The sequence below is a fragment of the Gavia stellata genome, chromosome 20 (genome assembly GCF_030936135.1).
Source record: "Gavia stellata isolate bGavSte3 chromosome 20, bGavSte3.hap2, whole genome shotgun sequence".
Taxonomy (NCBI): Eukaryota; Metazoa; Chordata; class Aves; order Gaviiformes; family Gaviidae; genus Gavia; species Gavia stellata.
This window is the reverse complement of record NC_082613.1, coordinates 4429732-4454278: the sequence shown is the minus strand read 5'-3', so window position 1 is coordinate 4454278 and position 24547 is coordinate 4429732. Positions and strand designations below refer to the sequence as shown.

Sequence of the window (24547 nt, the reverse complement as noted above, 5' to 3'; positions counted from 1 at the left end):
GTAAATTAGCAGCTAGATGTGGTTTGAATGCATACATATTTGAGCGTAAAGAGAAAATCTGAAAGGGTTACCAGCGCTCCTCACTACCAGAAAATCGGCCCTACGGATGAGAAGTGGAGGCAGCTTCCATCAGCGTGTGCTGGAGAGGCACTGAATGACTGCAGGACTTCAACATCCCACCTGTTTACAAAGCAATCGCTGCCCGGACTGTCGTGCGTGTAGCCATATCTAAACTGACTTTCATGAGCAAGTTTCACTAGCGCTAGTAAAATAGCTTGAAGACCAGGGAAATCTGCAGGATGTTGGCTGGATTTTGGGGTAGGTGGCCTGCTTGCAGCTCCTTTGGCCATGGCAACATTTCCGTGAACCCACAAACTAGAGAGCTGGAGAATCTCTCAGCTTATATCCGTGAGTAAAAATTGAAGCATCAGCAATCATTTATGTAGATGATCCCGATTAGGCAGAAAATGTCCCACGAGAGTTTCCCACCCCAAGATTAGGACAAAATAATGAATTTTTTAAATCGTAATTACCAATCAGAAAAAAATGCAGAGAGAATCAACATTTTTATTTTAATAGCTGCAAAAATGTCACATTGATATTGGTCTTCTAAAATTATGTTTGACATTTTAAAAGATCAATTTTTGTCAAAGTTATCTCAAACCATTAAAACCATTTTAAAAGGGACTATTTTGTAATAATAAAATCCAAGTGAGGGAGAGGTTTCGAATGCCGTCCTTGAAATCCTTGGGAGCAGTTTCACTCTTAGCGTCTTCTGATGAAAAACCACTTTGTCATAATATTCTCCACCAGTTTTCATCCTCAGGCCCCTTCAGCTCTCTATATGGTCTCTGCCACTCCTGTCATCCTACCATATCAAAATGGGTATTTAGGGATATTCTTCTGAAAGCTAATTCCACTGTTCGCAAGAAGAGCCTATTAATGTAACTCAGAGTGACCATTGCCTGCAGTATTAGCATCTTCAAAGGCTGCCTGACAGAGCTGAGAAAGGGATTTTGCATTATTGTGCTGACCCCCGACGCTGTACCAGGGCAGGTTTAGAGAGGAGCACAGGCACAGTGCTTTCCTTACAACGTCCACAGGAAAAATAAGCTAGGGTAAATTACGTACTTAATAACCAGATGTGCAGGGGAGCATTCAGGGAAAACGCATCAAAACATCTTTTGCAAAAACTCATTTAAAGTTACATAAATTATTGTTTGTGTTTTCACATGCAGTTATTTTCAAGTCTAACCAGCTGTATCTGTTTGGAGTGGCCCTAAATAAATACATCATTACATAAACACAGAATTTGTTTGGGGATTTTTTCCAATGAGGTCCAGGCCCTGTTTGCTTCGCAGTGTTGCACAGACTGTGAGAAGGAGGTGTCTGAATTTCAATGGGACACTTTGACACAGAAAATCCCATTCTTAGTATGTTTGGTGTTTTTAAATCATGTGGTGACAGCTACCTTAAAAGAAGATACAGTAAATAATATGGTACATTTTTTGCTAGAGAAATTTGAGTGTAAGTAGAAAGTCCAAGACAGTGATAACATTTCATTTAACATTTTTACCCCCTTTCGGTACAGCAAACCAACGTCTGGAGCATGCTGATGCACCGCACAGGCGTTCTGCTGACAGGCTTCCCAGCAGCACATTGGTTCGCTGCTTATTTGGAAAGCCGGATGATTGCTCTTCAAGGAGAGCGCTATGTCGTGATCTGCGGTGATAACGACGCAAGCCCGCCGTCAGTGCATTATCATCTCACAGAATGCAATTACCTGATAAATGGTGACGCTCTCTGTAGCCATGCATTGGGTATATGCCACTGCAAGTCCAGTCTGCAAAGTTCAATCCAGTGTTCAAAAGTCCTTAAGTACCATTGAAGTGTTCTCTAGCAGGTCCCCAGATTTTATAAATGAGAAAATAAGTGAAGTGACTCGAGGCCCAGAGACACTCGTCTGTGACTTCTCTGTTCCAAACCAGAATAAAACGTGAAAGAATAATCTGAAAGACATGATGGTTTTTATTGAAGAAATAATCACAGAGTCACTTACCAGAATCAGGAAACGTGCTTTATCCTTTGTTGCATTATAAATAAGAATTATATTTGTTCTTGGGAAACAAGCCTGAAGTACACTGCAACACTTTATTGTGAGTGACGCACAGGGAGAGACTGAATAAATACTGCCTGTCTGTTCCATTAGGTGATTTTGTTTCTTACGTTTCTCTGCTTTCCTTACCGGGAATGAATTGTTTTATCATTTCAGACGTGCAGTCTGACCAAGTATCAGGTCACTCGTCCCTGGGTGTGAATTCGAAGCTGACGGAGGGGAGGATGCTGACTGCCAGGCGGGGAGCGTGGTGGTGGGGAGGCGGCGGGGGCTGGCGTCTCCAGCTCTGCCCCGATCTGCTCCCTGCCGAGGTGGGCTCTCCCGCTGCGGGGAGAGCGCCGTCAGCCAGGCCATCCCAGCGTGATGTGGAGGAAGGGAGAAGAAGGGAGAAACATCCGTCCTTACACCCTTCTGCCTCTCCAGGAACAGGGAGATACAAGGGGGGACAGGGGTGGAGGTAAAACAGAAGGAGGAGGCGGCGGCATTTGCAGGGGTGGAAGATTAAGGAGGTTAGCATGAGGGGGTTGGTAGCAGAGCCTAATCAGGCTTAGGAGCATCTGCTCGCCCGAACTAGCCTAGCGCTTACTCGCTCTGGTGATTGGACGTAAGCAGCCTTGGAAATGATTGAATCTGGTTAATAAATAAATGGTGCTGGTAGTGCAGGATGTCTTATGTTGAAGGAAGCAAACTGAGATCCCATGAACAGTGTGAACACTCGCAATTGTTTGGCGAGAAGTCAAGTGACGATGAAGCGTAGCTGGGACGTTGCAGCTGAAGGAAGAGGTTGAAGCTCTCTGTCCTCTGTGCATCATGAGAAGAGTTTCTGCAGTTACTATTTTTCGCCCTTTTTCCACTCTTCATGTGAACTCTAGTAAAGGCTTTGAGCTCTGAATTCAAAGGATATAGGAAATGCTATTCTAGATGGGAGAACCCACACAGTTCAGCATCCTCTCCTGATAACCGGCATCTGTCAGAGCTTCAGGCGTGAGCTCTTGGAGCTGTGTGTTTGGTGGTTATGTCTCGCGCTAGGTGATTAGATGGAAAATTACACAGTATCATCCTAACTTGGAACATAAAACCACTTCCATGCTCTGTCTTGACTGTTCATACGTTTCTTGGCAGAAGCTGTTGCAGACACCAGCTTTCAATCCTTTCAAATTAAATGTCAGTTGATGGCAGAGTCGTTGTCAGCACGAGCGTCCTGCTCATTCTGCTCCCCCGGCTCTGGAGAGCGGTTCTGCACCTCCTGAGCTTGCTGATGAGCAGCTCATCTGGGAGCAGTTTCGAAGGAGATCTTTGACTTTCTTTGGCTTCCCAGAGGAATTCATAATTATTTCCTCCTTTATCATAGTGTGCAGCTGGAGGCTTCAGCTCCATTAGAATTGCCCTGGTAATTTCACAGTGTGAAATTTACAGCAAACAAGGGACATTAACGTTAAATAAATTTATGCAACAGCAACCCTCACCCAAGTCATTAAAAGTGTGTGCAATTTTTTAATGGATGCTTCAGCATGGCATTTGATAAGTTTGTTCATTTCTTTTCCCAGTCTGTGAAGTATACATATACACACACACACACATTTTTCTGCTGGAGGTATCGGTAAAAGCTGGCGATGGCCTCGAATGTCACCTCCTTGCAAACACTTTAAACATGGCTGTAATACCAACCGCAGTGGAGTGAAGAGAGGCTGTCACGGAAGAGCGGATTTGTGTGTGTGTGTGCAAGTGTGGGTCTGCGTGCGACTCAAATAATCCAATTGAACTATGTAGTAATTCTGAATTACGTCTATTTGAAAAGACAGGATATCATAAAGACTGCTAATATGGTGGAAAATTATATTAAGCTGAGACAAGACAAAGTTGATTATGTGCTAGACTAGTGCAGATGTGCCTGGCACTAGTCGTTTATGCATATTGATTGATCTTAAATATAGCAGAGCAGAGGATGGGAGTGGTGTTTGTATGGTTATTGATTTTGTTTCAACTCCTTGGGCTGTCATCGTAAGCTTTCAGATCCAACTATCTTGACTGATACAACTCCTGATCAGAAAGCTTGATAAGAAAGCCGGCCTGCGGCTGATGTCCTAGCCAAGGGAAACGTGCCGGTTACGTCCTTTCAGAAGGAGACTCTTGCAACTTATTTCATGCAGATATTCCGAAACCTGCCAGCCCTTTATATATCTTAGTGGAGCCTGAGTGTAAAACTCATCAAAGGCTGCAGGTGGGCTTCAGCAGGCTTTGGGTTTCAGGTGGGTTTGGGTTGACCCCAGACTTGGTGGATGTTACTGATCTGAGCTGTGTATTAAACAGTCTGAGAGTGCTCTCGTGAGTCAGTTTGCTGCATGATCTGCTTTTCTTCAGTTTGCTGGAAGGAAGTTATTTGGTTTCTTAATTGCTTAATTTTGGCTTTTACAAACCTGCACGAGCAGAACTGTTGTTTCTCCACCTCTCCCACGTTCCAAGCAGTGAAGCTGTAAACAGGAGATTTTCAATACCGTTCGACAGTTGTTCTCTCATCCCTCGTGAGTCTCTATTCAGAAGGTATTCTGTAGTGCGGCTGTGCTTAGGGCCACTGTCCTTTGCCACCAGGAAGCCTGGCTTCCAAGGGCTCTGTAACCCTGCTGGCATCATTTGCATGGAGCTTGAAACGTGACAGGGGAGTCAAATAGGACGCTGGTTTTCTAATAAACAAAGTATTTAGGAGTAGAGAGAATTAGACCTTAAGCAGTCAATAAAATGGATTTGCGGCTGTTTGCCCTGGGAATTTCCTAATACCTCAATCCCGAGAGTTTATACATATGTACAGCCACCTCCACCTACCTTGACTCCAGCCTGAGCTGGAGCAGGTGAAGTCTGATGACACAGATGAGTTTTCATGATTATGGTTTAGTTCTGAAACAGAAATTTGTAAGCATGTTGAATTGAGTGCATGTCACTTAACGTTGATTTATTTTTGAGCTAAGGTGAAAGAACTCTATCTGTGATTATAGACATCAAAGACAATATATTGAAAATCTGTTATTGTGATGTACACATCGTTTATCAAATCCCTGCCTAATAATGCTAGCATTTGCTGCACAGAAAATATAGCTTGATGGATTACCTGCTTCTCACCATCTTTCTGAAGGCCAAGGAAAGCAAACACAGAATTACTTCGGAAATGTCAGACTCAGGCTCATTCAGGCTGGGGAGAGGGACTGAGTCCAAAAACCACAGGGCAGTCAGCAAAATACATAGGCAGGGTGAGAATTTCAGGGAGCTTATAGCTCAAAGGAAATGAGTTTCTTTGTTTCCTGCTCTCATCAAGAACAGGAGCGACCCACTGACTACAGGCTGAGCAAGTATCACCCTTTGCAGAATTTGGCCTGTTTCAGTGCCTGCTCTTGAGATGCTGCTGATCTAAAACCACCACATTTTTACATCTAAAGCAGCAGTGATCTGGATTTGGATCCATAATAGCGAGTTCTTGCCTGGGATCTAAAAAATTGGTTTTAAAATACGAATTTCAAATTAAACCCAGCAAAAAATAAGTAGCAGAAAATACTTTTATTTCTTGCTGAGCTTCTGTTCAGTTCCTGCTTCCTGTTTTGACAGTGTAAGTTATACTTGGGCAGGAAAAAAGGAAGCCCACAAACATAATTGCAACCATGTCTAATTAGGCAGAGCTATGTAAATTTAGCGTTTCTACATGATTATAAATGTCAGGAGAACCTTAGATAAGACATGAGAGTTTTGAGTATCTCTTGTGTACCTAGTCTAAAACGTCCTTATTGCTAATCCTATTCATCTGGAGTTGCTTCCTAATTAGAATATTTATGGGCTAATAAGGAGGTGAACAAGACACTCCAGTTCTGTTCCAAAGGTGAGAGTAGGGATTCATTAGACTCAGTGTCTCTGTTTTGATTGCTGTACAATGTAATTAACATTGTGCTAGACAATCATTTTAGATTTACCTTAACAACAAATATTTAAGAAGATTCCTGTTGTTCTCTCTTTGAGTCTAGGTCTGCTGAAACCAAGAACAGTTACGTCATCAGCTTGCAGAGATTTTGAGGTTCCAGGATGGTTTTGTTCTATTTTATTTTGCAAACTGGTTTGACCTCTGTTTGTCAGTTAGTAATATTTCTGAGTTTTGTCTATATGAGCTAAAAGTGAATCTGGTTTGCATATTTTATGAATTCATATTTTATTAATTTTTTTATCACTAAAACCTATTTTATAGGAAATGCTTATTTCAGGGGGTTTTCCAGAATTTTCAGTTGCATGTCTATATCCGTTGACCTGATATAAAAAAGAATTTTTAACGTCAGAAATAGTTTAGCTGTTTTGAAGTAACAGTGCCATGAAAGCATAGTTATGGGCTGATGTTCAGTGCCCACATCCACACTGAGACAGTGCCAGGGCAATCCCATGAATTTTACCCCGCTGGGTTGTAGGCCTTCATGGTCCACCACTGTGTGAGGATATGGATGGATGGGATTGGATCCCTGATGGGATCTAATCGTCCCTCCTTTTCCCCCTTGAGGGAAGGCCCAGTCCTTGCCCACCCTTCCAGCCTGAGAGCTGGGTCGCAGAAGGTGTCTTCCAGCCGTCTTCCTGCTGCATCCTCTCTGGCTTTTGCAAGACTTTCTTACTTCTTACTGCCAAAGCCCCCATTTCAACGGACCCCTGCGCACAACCTAAGGAGAGATGCTCTTCCCCTGAAGTCCAAGGGGAAGCTGTGAGGACTGACAACCCCAACCCACTGGCATGCAGGGGAGCAGTGCCGGAGCAGTGGTGCTCAGGCCAGGGAAGCTGGCGTGCAGGTCCCCAGCCTCAGAGGTATCTCCTGTTGGGTTTTAGAAAGGACAAAGGTGCAGAGTTTCTGTTCTCCCTCTCCCCATCTCCCTTTACTTTAAGCCCAACTAGTATCTGCAAACCATATCGGAGTTCTGCAAAGCAGTGCCCGTAATAAATACAAATACTAAATTGTTCTCAGATTTTTGCCAATGCTGTGGCCGGTCTCAAGATCAACTCCTTTTCAAGGATAAACTGCTCAAAGCAAAACCTGGGGGTCTTGATCTCCTCTCTTTGTTTTCCGTCACGTACTGAGAAACGGACTCTGTTATCTGAGAAAACAATGTTCTGTGACTTTAAAGGTGTTATCAGAAAAGTTGTTAAGATGGCAAGTCACGTTACTTCAAGTCTTCTCTGTATAAATTACAGTTAGATAGAAGAATCTCATAGATAATGATAAATATAGCATCATTCTACTGCTGATGGAAATCATTACCAGCCATTATCAACTTTAATTAATATATTCACATTATTCAAATCCAGGTAGAAAATGTTCTTTGGCATCAAGTCTAGAGTAATGTGGTTCATGGCTTTTGTGCTGCTGGAAAAGTAGCTGGCAACAGGGGAGCAACTCTGGGGAAGCACTTTGTTTAGACACAGGCTCCAGCAAATTATGTGTCCTCTAGATCTCACCCGTTTTCCACGCCTGTGTAGAAAGGCTGGAAGATCTCGTGTTTCCAAGGAACATTTCTCTCCTTGCTGCACGGCTTCTGCACCAGAAGAGCTTTGCTGTTGTTTGTGGCATCTCAGTTGTCTCCATAGCAACTAGGGTAATGCTGGGGAATACACAACTGAAGATGCTAGGAATGAGCACTGGTAGCACATGTTCTTTGCTATGAAAAATGATTGAAAACAAACAGAAAATATAGGCTAAATAAACCTCTGCTAGTTCTAAATGGAACGCTTCTTGAAAATTTCCATTAGACCTTAGCAGCTCTTTGAATAAATAACCAGTATGTCCCCTTCCATTTGAGGATTTCCATCTGTTGATTTTGTTTGTTTGCTTTTTTCCCTTTTATAAAAATACTGAGGCCCAATTCTGCCACGTGCTGCACGCACAGCCCCAGGGAGCAGCACCGGGCGCGTGGGGTTGAACGTCCCCTTCCACTTGAGAAAGAATCTGAAAAATAACATCAGGCAAATGTATAGACCCTCCCAAACCCCGCCTGCCGCTTCAGAAGCAAAGCTATAAATCCCTGAATCGGCACCTGCCGCCTGCCCCTGGATCGTAGCCAGGGGCCTGGTTAGCCACCACGGCTTTCCGGGAGAGAGAGGAAGATTTCTTGCAACGGGTATTCCCCGTTCATCCGCTGTGCTAACCGGGCCCCCACACAGCTGAGGACAGCAGGCTCCGTTTTATGTAGGCAATAAAGCAAAGGAGAAAACTGCCTGAGGAGATGCTCCTGCATCCATCTCATCCCCTCCGTGCCCACTCCAGCCTGCTCACAGCATGCCAGGCCCCCGATGCGGGCTCACGTCATCTCTGCAGGCAATGCAGAAACACCTGGATAACTCCCCCTCCCTCGGATTCACACCCTCCAGCGTTTAGACCAGAGGAAGGTGCCAGGCCAGGACGGTCTATTCTGTTTCAAATGGAGCGGTGAAAATGGGATCTCTGTGATGTGCACTGTGTTTTCTACTTCTACTCCTTCAAAGTGATAGGGCTGACTTTATGTGGGGCAAGGTCTGTCCTCTGAATCAATGACACCATGGGCTAATGGTTTAGTTAGAGACCTTAAAGACTCAAAGTAAGGACCTCTTACCGCTGATTTGAGTTAGCATTTTGTTTCTGCTCTCAGGTAATAAGTTTCTAAACCTGGACTGTTCTGACATTTTCTACGAGAAAAGAGAAATAAAAAATCCATACAGCTCTCATTAACCGAGAGTGAGGTAAACACTGCAGTTAGTGGGATGCGAGAAAACCTTTTCATCTCTGGGACACAAATGTGAGTGCAACCTATGACAAAATCAAATACATTCCATGATCTCACCTTATTCCCCTCAGGGAGTTAATCCGTCTCACAAAAATCTTGACACATACTTATCACAGCCGCCAGCTTCTTCTTAGGAGAGACCAAGGACCAGAGTCCTAAATCCCTTCACATCCTCCCTGAAGAGGGTGGTCCCACCAGGTCCCCATGCAGCCCGGTCTTACAACCTTGCTTCTTGCTTGCAGTGGAGTACATCAGCTTGGAGTACTTCTACTTTCACAGCACGGTTTATGTCTGAGAAGTGGAGGAAATAAGTAAAGCAACACACATATAATGGTCACTTAGTGTAAGTTTGTACACCTCCTCCAGAACCTGGGGTGAGAAGCTCTATAGAAATTTAACATTATATACGGCTGTTTCAACAGTAGCAGGAGGATAAATACTTATTTTCTTTTCCAAAAGGACAAGTCTCACCAGTATTTAGGAGAGCATTAAACTTCGCATCTCGTCAGCCCCTTCTAAAACTGCTACAGGGGTAAGACGTTAAACTAAATTCTGAAGAAAATACTGGTGAAGTTTTGGGGATGCCTCCCTTGTGTTGCACAGGGAGCTGAGATTAGAGAGCTTGGGGCCACAGACAGCTGAGATGGTTGCATTTGAACTCCCCATCACAACCAATGCAAAAATACTTAGTTTTGAGGGATTCTTCCTACCACGATAGACCCTTTCCTTTCTAATTGTCAGAAAGTATCAGTGCTAGAATAAGGACTATCGTTTGCAACTAAGGTAGCCTGAACAAATTACAGCTAGCACATGGTAGCCTGAGGTGGGATAAGATACCCCAGGCTTACTGCAAGTGAAGGGGAGCATGGAAGCAGAACCTGCGGAGGGGCTAAGGCGCTGTAAATCCATACCCCAGATTGTCTCAGAATAATTTCTTTATGTACCTATATCCTTAGTCTGCAGTTATGTTTTGCTGGGCTGGTTCTGTCACTGAGTATAAAACAATGAATCGCTGTCCAAAACTTACAGTCAATCTAGTTACGGGGGCAGAAAGTTTCTTTCTGCTGTAAGTAATTCTGCTCAGGAAACGGGTGCATCTCAGCAAAAGGACTTTCTTGCACACAGAAACAGTCTCAGCTGAGGGTGGGGGGAAAGGAGGTAACGTTGCCAGTATGGATTTGATCAATATAGCTTTACTTCTGTGCATAAAGAAGGCTTAAAACTGTATTCAGCATCTCAAACTGGACTCCCCAAACTGATGATTGCCTCTGAAAAAATAGTCTTAGTTCCTCTGCCTGTTCCCCGTTTGACAACTGGAGATAATTCCCAGCTCACAGAAGTTTAATGAGTATGAATTTGTCAATATTTATGCCTACAAAGAAAATAAAATATGCCGGCATTATTTATAGCATTTCAGTAAGCTCGTCAGAGCAGCATCATATATGATCAGGTCATGGGTTAACAAGGATTAATTATCTTGGCGGAATTATGCTTTGCAATTTTTCATTTCAGTCTGTTATTTTTTGAGTATTTTCTAATATAGGCTAATAATTCCGGGTCATTTTGCTTCTCTCATGAAATTCAGTTCTTCCATACGTAAATGTTTTTTAAGAGGAACGTAGCCAGAATTGGACAGAATTAAAATGCTGAAACACCCTCTTGGAGCTAATAGCCAAGAAACAGCTACATTCCTCCAATTTTATAACCGCCAAGAATTACATTTCATCACATAAAGATGGTTGGCAAGTTCCTTTTTCATACCTTGTGGCAATGTGAAGTTAATTCCATATTACAAGAACCTGGGAGGTTGTCAAGGGGGTTTCTACAGTGCTGACTCCTTTATAAAATTTCCCCTGCAAAGATGGAACCTGCTCCTGGTCACTTAAAGGCCTTTGACACTTGGAAAGATCCTGTGCATCCCTTAGATGACAAAAAGCATAGAAATTAAATGCTGCTTCATTAAGGCCCTGATCTGAGAAAATTAAATTCTGCCTTCAATTATTGAAATGGCTTGTGGCTACTGCTCCATCCTCATTGTACATACGGTCCCGAGAAAGGACCCAAGTTACCCTGCCAAAGGTCTCCCTGTACAGCTGGGACATTTTAGGATTATCAAAAATCCTTCTTGGTCCACTCCCTTCTCTTTCAAATTCATAAACACGGCCTTTAAATTTCACACATTGTATATCAATACACTTCTTCCAGACTACTTTCTAAAAAACTGTTCTGACCAGACCTTCTCCTCCCGCCGTTGACATTGAGCAGTTTGTTTCCTGGATGATAATGATTGCACTTTTTGTAGTCTCACCTGGACATACAGTGACGCTGCTAACGGAGATCTGATTAAGGCTGACAGGCCCAATACGGGAAGGAAAACATCCCTGCTCATCACAGCGAATTCTCGCAGTGGCACTCTGCCAGCCCGGCTTCTCAGTCATTTAGTTTATCAGCAGTTTTTCAGTTTATCATGAAGCCGTTTGTTCCTGTTCCTCACTTCCCCCGTTTTATCTCTTGTCTGAAGCCTTCTGAGCAGGCAGTATATTGAGTTGTACAGGTTTTCACTCCCCAAAGCAGAAAACACATATCCTGGAGAGTGGTGAAGTCCCGTTGAAGCTGGGCTGCCGTAGAGCTGGCATCGCATCCTTCAAAAGGTGTCTGCAAAGCATCTGAGTCAAGAGGTTGGGTTTCAGACCTCATTGCAGTGTTTCTCTGCTGAATCTTGGGCACAAAGGAACCCAAAAGATGCAGACGTCATCACCAAAACTAAGTTTGCCCAAATGCCCTGCAGCCACTTCCTATTGCAAACCTATGATTGCTCAATATAGCAATCAATATTTTCCTGGGATCTCTGTTTCTCATTTCCCAAATGTTGTACCCCAGAGAGCAGTGAGTGCTGAGAACATCAGCAAGCTCCGCAGGAAGCTCTGCGCTATTAAGACTGCTTTCTGTGAAAATTTCTTTGTATTGGTGGCCTTCCTTTTGTAAGAGTACACATAATCCATTCATGACTTCACTCAAATCCATTAATACAATGTTTAATACAAAAATCTTTCTTTTATATTTATCTTAATACATCTACATATAAACATTAGGATCATTAGCTTCTAAAAAACAGCTGAGACGCCTTGTTCCGAAAAGTATAGCATTTTATCCTCCATTAATCCTGGATCTTGTTCAGTGAGTGATTTGTACTATCTAAGTGATTGTAGCTGTGTTGCATTTGGTAAGTTATCACAAACTTTATTAGCATATTTTGCTCTGGACTTGCATGTTTTTTCCATTGCACTCAGTCTGAATTATATCGCTCCTTCTTCCACACCAAGACATAGTAAAACAATGGGGACGAGTGGCTGGAAAGCTCCCCCACAGAAAAGGACCTGGGGGTGTTGGTTGACATCCGGCTGAATCTGAGCCAGCAGTGTGCCCAGGTGGCCAAGAAGGCCAACAGCATCCTGGCCTGTGTCAGAAATGGTGTGGGCAGCAGGAGTAGGGAGGTGATCGTGCCCCTGTACTCAGCGCTGGTGAGGCTGCACCTCGAATGCTGTGTTCAGTTTTGGGCCCCTCACTCCAAGAAGGACACTGAGGTGCTGGAGCGTGTCCAGAGAAGGGCGACGGAGCTGGTGAGGGGTCTGGAGCACAAGTCTGATGAGGAGCGGCTGAGGGAGCTGGGGTGTTCAGTCTGGAGAAGAGGACCCTCAGGGGAGACCTCATCGCTTCTACAATGACCTGAAAGGGGGTTGTGCTGAGGTGGGTGTTGGTCTCTTCTCCCAAGTGACAAGTGATAGGACAAGAGGAAATGGCCTCAAGTTGCGCCAGGGGAGGTTCAGATTGGATATTAGGAAACACTTCTTCACTGAAAGGGTTGTCAGACACTGGAAGAGGCTGCCCAGGGAGGTGGTGGAGTCACCGTCACTGGAGGTGTTCAAGGAATATGTGGATGTGGCACTGCGGGACATGGTTTAGTGGGCATGGTGGGGTTGGGTTGATGGTTGAACTTGATGATCTTACAGGTCTTTTCCAACCTTAGTGATTCTGTGATTCTGTAATCAAGTGTTGAATCAACTGCATATTTTTATTTCTTGCATGTTACATCTTTGGCATTATTAATATATACAAAATGAACAGGATCAAATCTCATTGTTGTTCAAATGTCTTTGTTTCATGTTGTGGGTCAGAATTTCCAGCCAGCTCGAAATCCTTCACTCACAGGATAAGCTTTTGGTTACTTTTCCCACAGCATTGAAGATCTTTGCACCTGTTTTCACATAAAAATTGACTTTCCTGTAATCAGCAGGGCTTGCAGGTTAGCTCAGGTACCATCCATGTGGCAGTCAGAGTAGGGGCTGGGTCGATGCCATACAAAGCAACGCTGCAGTTGCTGCTGTAACACAACACTTGGCATGCTTCCACGGCTTTGGGGCTCAAGGTTTGCAAAGGAGGGGCTTGCAACGGAGGAGGCAGACAGGACTTTCTGCTGTACATCCCGTGTTGCTCAGTCCCCAACACTGATCCAGTAGACTGAACATTAGTGATGCATACCAGGCGTAGTACCCATGATGGCTTTTAAACAGGGGATCTTCAATCTGAGTCTACACAGACTTAACCTTCCCAGTTGATCATGTCTGGAGTATTTGTCTACAGCACCTGGAAGAGTGAGGCCCTCTTAAAAGCCAGGGAAACAAAGCCATTTGCAGGCAGAGCTGGTTTTGACAAAAGCCCCCATTAGTATTTCTGACTTCACAACCAAACCGAGTTTCTTTCCCAGTAATTCTGTCAATCACATTCTCTCTCAGCAAATCGACACAACATGACCCTTCCCATACTGGGTAAAACAGCTCTTAAGGGAAATGCAATAGGGAGCATCTCGCATTAATCTCTTCTCAGTTATTTGACTGGTTTCCACTAACCTTTCATTCTGCCAAATTTAATTAAATCAGCGGCTTTTCCGACTATAACCTGTTCCTTCACTGTTTGGATGTTCCCTTCAATTCATAATGGTGAAGGCATTTATGATACGCAGCTAGCAAGGACTTAGCCAAGCTATTTTCTTAAAATAATTCTCAGCAATGAATAAGGAATGACACCAAATTATTTTACCCAGCCCATACAGAGGTAACACAGTACAGATTCCCAAGACTTGTGTTGTGCTCCAGACTGCCATTAATTTTAAAATCCAGGATCCTTGTGTTGTACACACCATGTGTATACCTATAGGAATAGAGGAAGTGATTTGAATATATTACGTTGAATATATTACATTGATTTTATTTTTTTACTTGCTGCATTGATAGGATTTAGAAAACCTCATGCTCCTAAGAATAAAAAGGTCTGACTATAGCAGTGGTATGAGCATGGAATTTCAAGCCTATCTGCAAAAATGAGACCAAGTGTAAATTATGAGCAATATTATGAATATTTATTCACTTACACTGATCTTCTTGATGATCTTTTTCAAGCTTCCAGCCCAACAGAGCTTAAAGAAGAAGGCAGTTTTACCTGAATTGTGAAAGGTTTTTCTTCCTTTTTATAATCAAGATATACCAGAAAACAAATCAGGCTGATAAAAACAGAAGTCAGACTTACAAGAAAAACAGCTGTAGCAGCTAAATGGCTTAAAGCAGAGAAAGTAGGAAAACAGCATGTGGGGCTAATGATGGGTGGTTTTCAGGTTTCAGAATACATTAAGGCATTCTCCCTGTTTATTAAATTGCTCTGGCAGCATTTGACAGCAAAGGTTTTGTGGATTATAAGAGCGCAATGGACGTAACTAGGAAATTTTCTTTATCCCAAAGCCTGCCCTTTGGGTAATCACCAAGACGTTACACACTATATGAAGAATTTGGTTTGCACAAGTCCAAAGAAGGTCATTTTTTATTTTCAAAAATGTTTCTCAGATTGTTGTTTACTTTCCTTTCTCTTGGTCTGCCTGGGGTTTTTGGATTTTTTCCGTCTCTCAACGCTCACTCCTTTTGTCAGAAAGTGGCAGACACAAACTGGAAGCAGCATCAATTTAGTGCTGGCATATTTACCAAAGGGCACCTCTCAGCAGCCACGGTTGCCGTGTGACCACCTCGACATTGAACTATTGCTCGTCTCTTCCTGTCCAAGAAAAGCTGAATGTAATTTCATGGTTTTACAAAAATTGCCTCAGCCAAAAGTTAGAAGGCTTATTCCTCGGGCTTCCTTTTAAGTGCTTTGCAAGATGACCTGGCATCTCTGGGGCATAAAGCCTGCAAAATATTGACAGGAATTGAAGGCAGCATCTGCTGGGTCTGAGTTGCTTCTTGCTTCTGCCAAGATGCAGAAGGATGCCAACTTCTGCGCCGGTACCCAGTGCGATTGCCACAGAGGGAAGGGTGCTGGAGATGGGTACTTCTGCAGCCCTCCTCATCGGGGTGGCTGAGTGCTTCAGCAAACTAATGGATTTTTATTCTCACGATATCACTGTGAGATAAGAAAGTGTTTTCATTTCATTTTGAAGTGTTATTTTCAATTTCTTTAAGGCAGAGAAAAATTAAATGACCTACTAAAGGTCACTTGGGGAGTGTTTGGGAAAATGCAAAAGAAATCCAGGTTCTTCCAAGCTGCAGCCTGCAGCCTTAATCACAACCCTACTCTGTTTTGGCACCGACTCAGTGGCTGTAGTCAGAATCAAAATACGATATCCAAGATATTCGTCATATTTTTTTAATGAAATTTGTAGCTCATAGCAGCTCACTGCCGCCCCCTTGCATGACTATCAGTGGCGACAATCAGAAGCATGTAATTCATTTTCCTTATTTCTCTCCTGCTTCCAGGTGGACTTATGTCTGATCTGTAGTTTGGATCACTGAAGAGTGAGATGTAACCCATTTCTAATGATTCTGTGATTCTAATTTTGGCATTAAATGAGAGAACCATGTGAGAAGCTCATTAACTGACAGTCTTTCTAAACAGGAAAGTCGATACTATCCAAGGACAGAGATACTGTTACAATGGAGTTTCTGATAATAATTTTGATAATAATTCTGATAATAATCTTGAAGTCAGTCCATAACGTCTGAGTAGCTTCAATAGCCTGTGCACAACCCAAGTGCCTTTATGGGACTCCTTGAGGCATGGAAGTCTATGAGGTCCCTCAGTGGCAGCATCAGTACGTAAAACATTTTAAGACTAGAAAAGAAGTGCTACGGAACACTGGCCTCTTTTTGGTGGTCGTGTTCTTTTCATACTTATCTTCTGAAAACAGCCTAGTCCTTATTTTCTGGTTGCTCCAGGCTTGGTGTCTTATTTGCCAAGGCTCAGTCAAAAAAAACCCCAAAAAATCCCAACGAATGTTATGTTCACGTTATAAAACTTCCTGAAATGGTCTTAAATATAGAGGTACTATTTATGTTTTGGGTGAACTGTAAAGAATGAGGACAATTTTAAAGCACTGTTTCAGATATGAAAAAAATTATTTGGGCTTAAAAGTTTTTCAAGTAACTACATTCAAGTTTTGACAAATGTCTGTGCTCAAATATCAGATAAAAAATTTTGTGACCTCTAATCCCCATCCTTTGCAACTCGAAGTCTAGAACAAGTATCAGGTTAAACGCGCCCTACTTGGCTATTAACCTTGTATACAGCATACTTCAAAACATGCTGCTTCCATAAGTGGTGGCCAGCTGGGGTCAGAGCATGGCAAACCCTCTGCAAGGTGCTTTTGGGTCAGTTGACTATTTCAGTGGATGTATTTTCCAGTAGGTCCCTTTCCTTGGGCAGAAGTTGCTGCATTGATATTCCTCATGTGTTTCACCGCAGTGGGGTTTCAGCTTGGGTGTTTTTTCAAAACCTTGCAAGCCCAGGCTCAGTGTCTGATCCCTCAGGAATAAAACTCACTCACTCAAAAAAAAACCTACATATGTCAGATGAATGTGGTTGCAGCATATCGCACTCCAAAGCATCTCTGTTCCTGTTTAATCCACCCCCCCGTGCACAGTGTTGCTAGCACCAGGCATTAAGAAAATCATGAAAATGATCCACCAGGATCCCTGGTCTGTGTTACCATTTGCAGTTATTTGTCTGCTGGCGGGAGGGGGGTTCTGGTTTTGTTTCAGGGCTTTTTAGTGTTTGGAGTTCATATTTCTAAGCTTCCCTTTGTATCCCTGACAACTAGCAGATCGCTTTCTGAGATGAGATTCTCAGTCAATAACTCCGCTCCCGGAGCTGGCTGTTCAGCAAAATCCTGGCTCTTCACAATGAAATTAGGTGGATGAGCAATTCAGTTTGGTTCACATATCTTCTGTCCTGGAGGCTACGGGGAGATACAGCCAGGATGCTGGAAGGCTTTCGGTACGACTGCTCGGGTCTTCTCTGTACCCAGCGTGTCCTTTGGAAAGGTTTCTACTTTCACCACTTTCACTGACTGAATAACACAAAAAAAGGCAGCCAGGGGCAACAGCCACTGAACTATTTGGTCTCACACTACTGAAAGGCCAAACAGAGTAGACTCCTGAAAGGCTTTCCAGCGTTCTTTGATTTTATAACCTCTCTGTGATAAAAAGATCATATTCGCTTTCTTTCAGGTAACTTTTAAAGCACTTCCTCATGCTTTCATACGAAGGCTCAGTTCGCTGTTGCTGGGTGTTGTACCCACCGCCAGAAGCTGTTTTGCTTTCAGAAGCCGCCACACAAAAGAGAAAATAGCTGCTAAGCTGGAGCAGGTCCCATTTACACCTACGTGGGAGACTCAATGCCCACCCTGGGAGAAGCTGGAAGAGTTGATTGCGTGTCTGCTGGTTCTGAGTGGGTTAAAATGTGTAAATTGTAACCCATTAAAATACTACCTTAAAGTGCAGAAGCTTAAGAGAGAAGAGATGGGTAGCACAAGGGGCGAGATCCCACGGGTTACAGGTCTCAGGTGCTGAGAGGGAAAGTGTTAAAAAACAAGTTTAATTGCTGGTTGTTAATCAGGCTGCCAGGTGAAAGCTCTTAAAGGCCGATTGTCAATATAGGTGCAGCACCAAACAAAAACCCTGAGGTTGGCTTGTTGCCTCTGGACCTTTATCTGTCTCAGAAAAAATTGGCATGTGTTAGGCTGATTCCTGAAGATTTGTGGAACATCTCTTTCAGCCTGGCGGTGTGGGTGAAAAGCGCCGGTGAGTCAGAGCAAATACTAGAAGTGCTCATCAGAACGACTCCTGAATAAATATTTCCCTTCTTTCTGAGTCGTGCACGTTCAACGCTGCTGGCAGAAGTCCTCTGCCGTGGGGAGGGTCAGCACGAGAGGTCGTCCCCTCCCTGCCTCCTCAGTACGCTCCGCTTAAGGACGACGTGCGTGGGAGCGGAGCGGTGCGTGAGCCGGGGATGGCCCTTAGCACGGGGGGTGCTTCACCCTTTGAGAGCAGCAGAGGAAGATCTCCCACGGGCGTTTGCTTGGCGTGTGCCGGCTTTCCCGCCCTCCGGCTCTCCCTGCGATACCACCAGGCTGAAATGCGGTGGCGTGAGCAGCTGGGCAGCACTGCAGCCTCGGGTTTAATGGCATGGGAGAGGTGGGAGCGTGCTACGAAGTGCGGTTGGGAGAGCTGTGGATGGTGGGACCGAGGCTTTTCCTGAGCCGGAGGCGTTTATCGATATCTGGATGACAGGCGGGTTCGGTCAGATGGTAACAGGAATTCACAGGGTCTGACCTGCATGTCAGAGGCCGGGATGTTTCAGAGGGACACCTTTGTTAAGGAAGAAAGCCAGCTTAATTAACACACCACTGCTTCCAGGAGAATAAACCACGCATTGCTCGATAGAGTTGGACCAAGGCACTGCCCCTGCTCAACAGCTCTGCAATCGCAGAGAGCTCATAAAATTATATATGCCCAGATGCTTGCAGATGGGGAACACCGTGCCATGCTGGAAGAAGAGCCACTATAACCCCAGCCAAATAGAGAAAATAAACCCATCTGTTTGCTTCTCTGTTCATGGTTGTGCAGCACTAAGTAGCCCAGTTTGTTTTTAAAATGGGGTCCCCTCCCTTGTTATAGCTCTGTCCTAGCAGGAGTGTGAAATCCCTCTGATAGTAGCTGGACTTGTATCACGAGGTTGAGATGGAGCAAAACTGCATCATTTCAGGTCAGGCAGCAGCAGCAGTTTGTGCATTAAGATTCATGGTCCCAGGGTTTGATGTCTGCTGAGGGTGCTGCGTACATGACATGATGCTGCGCTATATGTAAGAAATGAAAAGGTCAAGTTATATCAAAGACTCTGCTCGACTCTGGCACACGGATGAAGCTCACTCAGCACCAGCACTGTCTCTGGGGGGGGAACTGTGAGAGGTGTCGGGTGCTCTGGTTGTTCTGTGAAAGCTGCCTTCTTCACCGAGCTCCCAGAATAGGGTTTTCTTCTGGAAATCTGTGTTCGGATTTAACCATGGCTAAGTAGGGAATGTTAAGGGGTAAATGCTTGAAAAGGTCAGCCTGTGAGCTTTGTTTAAATGATGGCTAGTTAGATCTTCTTGGAAAAAGTATTTCTGCTGGAGTCAAGTGAATGTTTAGGGGGAGTTTGTTTATTTGTTTTCACATCAGCTTTCCTCGCTCTGGTACAGGTTTTTTACTAGTGTGTTTGCCATGAACGATCTTACACCAAAAAAGTGAACATCAAAACTTCACTAGCATGTAAAGAAACAGTTTAGAAAAAAAAATAACAGAGGAACATCCCATATTCTTCTCATTGGTCTTGCAAAAGTAAAGGGAGGTGGAAAAATATGTAAATACAAAGATATGAGGATAGCCATGGAAGTAAATAGGATTTAGATTTTCTAGCTCCTTCACCAATAGATTCCTACTCAGAACATCCTACAGCAACATCCTGGTAACCTTATTTGCTTTACCAGACGTGATGCTAAAATTAGCTAGTCATACATTTCTCAGGAAGTGGTAATTAATTGGACAATATTTGTACAGAGCTGTGAAAATGTAGGTCCTAATTTTGCAAACCCTTTGTCCATAATGCAGATTAATTTAATCACATAATTACCGCATTTCTGGACTTTGGCATACACAGTTACCCAGCCTGTGTGTGACTTACAATAATTGCATGTGTAAACCAGGAATAGCCAGATTCCTAAAAATAGTGTGCGTGCACATTTGAAAATTGGGATCACAGATAGGACTTCATTACTAGGATTTCATTTTAAAACACTTTGTTCTTTTAGACTCTCTCTCTGAATATTATTTAATTTTATTTATAACCTCTCAGCAAGACCGTGTGCAGCTTGGCCAGGGATTTGAGACGGGGTCTTTCGTGCTAGCTTGTATCTTGATGAGGAGAACCACTTGCAATAACTGTAGTTTTGTTTGGGGCACCTATTCTTTTGTGTGTGCTGACAGAACGGGCTGGTTCAGTGATATCAGTCGGGGTTAAGTCTTAAACCATTTTCACACAATCATATTGTGATATTTGGACTGAAAGGGGTGTTACTCTTTTTCTTCCTAAAAAGTTGTTTGTACACAGAGAATGCTGAGAGATCTGACTTCTGCTTTAGCTCAATTTGTCATAATTTTTACCTAGACCAAAAGGATTTTATCCCTAGTTTAATACATTCTCTTGAACGCTTTTGCTCCCCGGACCTTGTATTAGCTTGCTCCAGCATCTCACTGCTTTAGCGGTGAAGGACCTACTAATTTCCAGCCGAAATTTATTCATGGCCAGTTTATACCCATTTGTTCTTGTGTCAACATTGTCCTTTAGTTTAAATTGCTCCTTTGCCTTCCTAGTGTTTATCCTCCTGATGTATTTATAGACAGCAATCATATCTGCTATCAGCCTTCATTTTGCTAGACTAAACAAGCCAAGCTCTTCTAGGCTCTTCTCCAGTGATGGGCTCTTCATTGCCGGCACCTGGTCAGACCCGGGTTGCTCAGCAGTGAACACAAGGGACCTGGATTGTGCACAGCATCCCGATGAGCCCTCGGTGCTTGGCACGGGGAATTAATATTGCCCTATCTGCAATGCTAATACCGCACACGATGCATTTGCCAACGGCGTTTGTGTCTTGCTCAGCAGCAGGGAGCTGGTGGGACGTGGTGCCAGTCTTCCTTGCTCGTGTCCGATAAACCAGCTTCCAGAAAAGTTTTGTTATTGGTCCCTTGCTGCATTATCTTGTATTTTGTACTATTAAATTGCATCTCATCTCGTTTCTGTTATTTAATTCTCAAGTTACCCTTCTTTCAAGCTGTTACTTCTTCCTGTACAAGGCACGGCTATCTTCTTAGCCAAGCTTTGATCAACTCCCATTAACCAGCTTAACCAATTTCTTTATCTAATTCCCATCTTCTGGATTTTAGCTGATGTATTTCTTTGTGGCACTGTATCAGATGATTGACAGAAGAGCAGACAGATTAGATCTGCCACAGTTCCTTTAATTATTCTTTCCTTCATAATTTTTTCCTTCAAAAGCCCTTCTTAGTTTTTAGGTCAGGCTAAAAGCTCTGCACTTATCAAGATGAGGGTTTTTTCCTTGGCTTAAGTAGAAGCAGCACATTTACTTTCCTCCAGCGTGAAGATTTGTTAGATTTATTAAAAATACTGGCCACTGGACCTCCCAGGGGCTTCACTGGGGCTGGGTTTTTAGTCTAGACCCCCTCGGGGCAGAGGCTTGTTTCTTCAGTTCCACAGCGTCACCATCAGAGCAAATATATAGTAACTGTTTCATTTCTCTGGGTTAGGACTGTTTTGTGTTACTTCTATGCTGTAGTTTCTGCCCTGTGCTATTTAAAATGTCGTTTTTGTAAAGAAAGAGAATATGAGGATTACTTGGTATGATCAAAATGCCATCAAGAAAATGCCTCTCATGCTTGGGGGCATGGAGCTGCCTTTTTTTCTTTAATAGTTGTAACAATAATAATAATATTAGGGCAACAAACTAAGATGCCCCTGGAGATGTTGTGACAAATTGGAAGGACATGTTGAAATTGAAATTGATTGAGTAGTTCAATAAAATCAGCTTAATGCACAAAAGCAAAAAGGTTAGCTACAGAAGAACAAAAAAATCGGTAATTTGTTATCTGCTGGGGCCAATCTTGGTGAAGATTGAATTAGTTATAAACTAAAACTAGGTACTTGAAAGCACGACCCTTGTATGCTCACACTGGAGCCTTTTGGATGGAACTGGACGTGGATGGCAACCAAGTCCCTAAAGGTTTGACAAATCTCAGATGACTTCCATTTACAAGGTTTTGTGTTTTATATGACTTTACGTGCCAGCCAAGGCCATTCTCCATGTCAGATTGCACTTTTGCTCTAAAGGCAATAGTTATGTCTTCAGCTGATGGAAATCAGTGCAACTTTGGTGGTGTCTCTAAGCTTCCACCAGCAGCACCTCTTGTGTGTCCCCGATTGCTGCAGCTGCCTCCGGTATCCTGAGATACAGCGCCCGTCTCGGATGGGTCCGTTCCTGTAACGATCCTACCTGGTGACTCCATCCACTTGAGATCTGCTGTAATTCCTCACGTTTTCTCACCAGGCTTGGCCTCTCTGCGCTTTCTAGCACATGCGCAGCGCTCCTTTGCCATCCTTCCCCTCTTCCCATCCTTATGCACCAGCTCTTTGTGGCTGGTACGTTTGTACATTACTAAATTCTGGGCATTTTCATTTTTGATTTGTATTATCTGATTGACATAATCTTTCTTTTTTTTATTTAGTGTTCTGAATTTGTGTGGGGTTTTTATTAACACTGTGCTATGATGCTCTGAAAGGCACTTCATTAAATAAAATAAAAAAACTATTGTAAATCTGAGATTAATAAGACAGGGACTGTGATTGCATGCACACAGAGGTGTATGTCATTAGATTATGTATAATTTAATAAGCAGTAAAATGGTGAAGTTAACAAAACTTTTAAATGAGACTTTCTAGTCCCTTACACCCTTTTGTACGAGAGGATTTGTTTTTCCAGGGGAAGCTTTGGTTAAGAAGTGAATAAAGCAAGCTAGAAAGGAGCTGAAGGTGGTGGGAGGTCTGCAGGCTGGGTCCCGGTATGAATTAAGTGCGGTGCAGACTGAGTGTGACCTTACCCGAGATCTGCAGTTGGTTCTCGGAGTTCAGATTAAAGTTTGCATAATGGTGTCAGGAGTTTGGGAATTGCTTTTGACACAGAAACGGAGCTGCCTTTGCCGTGCCCTAGCTGGAGGCACGCCGCCGCGACAGTCCCGCCTCGCTCCGGTCGGCACAGCCGGGAGCGTGCCCTGGGAGCCCGGGGAGGTCAGTCTGCAAACGGCGAAACAGAAAAACGCCGAGTGCAGAAAGAAGCAGCCCCGCCGATGGAGGCTGGTTCATCACCCTCTCGGCTGACGGGAAGGAAGGAACATTTTTTCCTGCGGTCGCTGCCGAAGCACTGAAGCTTTTACAATGACCTGCGACAGCTGCGCCGTCAATTCGGAAACGCCGTGAATGTCTCCATCTGACTGCAGTGAGGAACATCGGGGTGGCTTTGCCATTTAAATGCACTATTGAAATGAGTCTCTCCTGTGGGCCTCCGACCTGTTTTTCTAGTTTATGTGGAATCTGATTGCCTCTATTTTTTTAAATATCTTCCCCCCTTCTATGATTTAAAACTAATTTGGCTCACGAGTATTTGGCCTGTTAGGGAATACTTCTGGCAGCCTCCCAAGCTGTCTATAAGAGAAAATATGGAAGGAAAAGCTAAATATGAAATAGAAATTACATCCACTAATAAGGACATTTCAGCTTTACCATTACCCAGTGCTTTAGAAATGGAGCAATGAATGGCAACTTTTTGCATGAGGAACAACAGGGCTAACAATAGTTTCTCCCTTATGTTTTATTATACAAGGTGGCAAGAGATAATGAAAGTGCATTTCCATAATATATTCCAGTTGCAAGGTGCTGATGGATCCCTGTGTGTGATATCTTGTCAATTTAGCAGGTTAATATCTGTCAATTAAAAGTCCTGGAATCAAGATAAAGCTAAAATTCAGATCTCTGTTATTCTAGCAACTCAGCAGAATTAAAGAACGAATTAAGCCAGTTACAGTGCTTCCAGAATCTTTATGTAGGAGTAGAGAGACCTAATTGACCTAATTCTTGCCCTTTGAAATTTCAAAGGACATTTGACATTTTACGCACGCTTGTAACATCGGCACACAAATAGAGCAGCCCTCCAGTATCTAAGCTGTGTTCCGAGAGCGGGTGCAATCCAGCACGCAGCAGGTCTCTCCTCCCAGGGAAGTTCCTCCGCTTGGCTTTGCACAAAGCTTTTCCTGCATAACGTTGTGCCTCCGTTTGGTTTTCACGCCCTTCGGGCTCTCCGATGTGCCATCAGAGCCGCTTGGTCCTTGTGTCCCAGCTCGCATCCGTAATTATGCCTTAAACCTTAAGGAGTAGGGAGTAATGTTTCGCTTTGCCCTGAGTCACGCCGATTTTTGGTGGGATCCCTCCCAGGTTCTCGGCACACCGCTTTGCCCATATTTCAGGAGAGGAGCTTCGCTTTCGTATCTGCCTGTAAAGTGTTCCATGTACCCCGAGCATGATGCATGTAGACATCAATAGTAAATTCTGCAGATCCAAATGAAAATTTATTGCTAAGGCCAGTTTTAAAGATTAGGAGGCTTTTCTCCTAAGTAGGGAGGTAGGCAGATATTCCGAAGTAAAGAGACATCCCAGGGCGATGGGCACACAGGCGAGATCAGAT

At 43.6% G+C, this 24547-nt stretch overlaps 1 protein-coding gene across 1 annotated transcript in view; it reads left to right on the top strand.

Moving 5' to 3' along the window:
• The window catches only part of CDH4 (cadherin 4), a 464357-nt gene that overhangs the window by 395884 nt on the left and 43926 nt on the right, over positions 1-24547 (top strand). The gene's annotated exons all lie outside the window — the stretch shown is intronic.